At 80.7% G+C, this 1,952-nt stretch overlaps 1 non-coding gene across 1 annotated transcript; it reads right to left on the bottom strand.

Moving 5' to 3' along the window:
- Nucleotides 1-886: 886 nt before the first annotated feature.
- Nucleotides 887-1,039, bottom strand: LOC139044266 (5.8S ribosomal RNA). Its single transcript, XR_011501258.1, has one exon. It is a non-coding gene; the product is annotated as a 5.8S ribosomal RNA (ribosomal RNA).
- Nucleotides 1,040-1,952: the final 913 nt, after the last annotated feature.

The raw sequence follows: 1,952 nt of genomic DNA on the forward strand, positions 1-1,952 counted from the left end.
CCGCCACGCGCACGGCGGACGCGTCGCGGCGACGCGTGGGAGGAGAGGGCGGAGGGGCGGCGGCGGGCGCGGCGGGGCCGGCGGTCGCCCCCGACCGCCGACCTTACCCGCGCGCGTCCCACCGCCTCCCGACACCCGCCCCTCCGCCGCGAGCCGCCACGGCCCGTCGGGCGGCGGACGCGGCGCCCGCCCGCCCGCCCGCCCGGGGCTCGGGGCACACGGCGCGGCGCGGCCGCGACCCAGGGGAGGGCGCGCGGCGGCGGACGACGCCGCGGCGTCCCGCGGGTCACCGCCGGGGCACGCGTCCCCGGGGCGCGGCCCCGCGCACGCGACTCGGCCTCGGCGCGAGCCACCCCGACGGGGCGAGGCCGGGGAGGGGTCACGGTCCGGGACCCGGGCGCGCCGGGGACCGGCGAGGGGCCGGCCGGACGCACCGGGACGGACCGCCGACGGGGGCGAGCGGCGACCGGACAGGCGGCCCGGACGCGGGCCCCCCGAACCCGGCGGCCCCGACCGCGCGCCGCGGGACCCGTCTCGTCCCCGCCCCGGCCACCCCGAGGCCGCGTGCGGCGCGAGGGAGCCCCCGAAGGCACCGTGGCGGCCACGGGCACCTCGGCGCGAGCTCTCGCGTCTGTCTCTCCCTCGACTCGCGGGCGGCGGCCCCCACCCCGGGACCCCGCGCGGCGCCGCCGCCGCCGACCCCCACGCGCCTCCGACGACCGGGCGCCGGGGCGCGTGGGAGGAGGGGCGGGCGCGCGGGGCGGAGGAGGGGCACCGCGTCTGCACTTAGGGGGACGGAGGGCCCGGGGCGGGCCCTGCGAGAGACCCCCAGCCGCGCACCCCGGGGCAGGCGACACCCACACCCCGGGGGCGATTGATCGTCAAGCGACGCTCAGACAGGCGTAGCCCCGGGAGGAACCCGGGGCCGCAAGTGCGTTCGAAGTGTCGATGATCAATGTGTCCTGCAATTCACATTAATTCTCGCAGCTAGCTGCGTTCTTCATCGACGCACGAGCCGAGTGATCCACCGCTAAGAGTCGTACGAGTTTGAACGGCGGGGTCCCCCCGCAGGGCGGGGGAAGAGCCCGCCCCTGGCACGGCACATCCCCGGAGGGTGCCTCCGGCCGGCCAGAAAGGCACAACGAGACCAGACTCCGTGAGGCCGGAAGGTTGGACGACGGGGCGTCCGGCACGGGCCCCGCGGGGCCGTGCTCGGACACCCCACAGGCGCCCGGGGGCTCCCGCCTCGCCCGAGGACGCGGGGGCGCGCACACGCCCGCGCGCGCGCACGCGACGACACGACGGCCGCCGGGGACGCCCCCTCCCGACGGCCGCCGCGACGGCGGCGCGGCGCGGCACGGCGCGGCGCCCCGGCCCGGCGAGGCGGAGTCTGGGGGAGAAGGGCCAGGCCTCCCGACTCCCCGCGGGCCCGACCGCCCCGACCCAAGGCGGACGGGCGAGGCCCCCCAGGGGTCTTTAAACCTCCGCGCCGGGACGCGCTAGGTACCTGGATGGGGGGAAGCCAAAGCAACGGACGAGGCGGAGCGGGTAGTGCCGCGCGGCCACCGCCTCGACGCCGCCCGCGCCGCCCGCGGCCACCCGGGGACGGACGCAGGCCTCGGCGCTGCCCGCCCGTGACCGAACCCCACACCGCCGGGCGCCGCCGACCGACGAGCCCACCGCGCCCGCGGCCCCCTCGACGCCGGGCGTGCCCCCCTCGCGTCCGACGCACGCCACCAGACCCGACCCGACTTTCCCCCGGGGGCCCTCCCCGCACCCGCGTCCCAGGCCCCTCGCCACGGAGGGCGAGGGGCTGCGGCGGGGAAGCGGGGAGCGAGCGGACAGGGCGGGGGTGGTGGGCGGACGTGGCCGGCCGGACGCGGGCGCCCGGGGCGCCGAGGGCGGGCGGAGACGCGGAGGCACCGTCGGACGGACGACGACGCCGACGGCCG

The sequence above is a fragment of the Equus asinus genome, unplaced genomic scaffold, assembly GCF_041296235.1.
Source record: "Equus asinus isolate D_3611 breed Donkey unplaced genomic scaffold, EquAss-T2T_v2 contig_76, whole genome shotgun sequence".
Classification (NCBI taxonomy): Eukaryota; Metazoa; Chordata; class Mammalia; order Perissodactyla; family Equidae; genus Equus; species Equus asinus.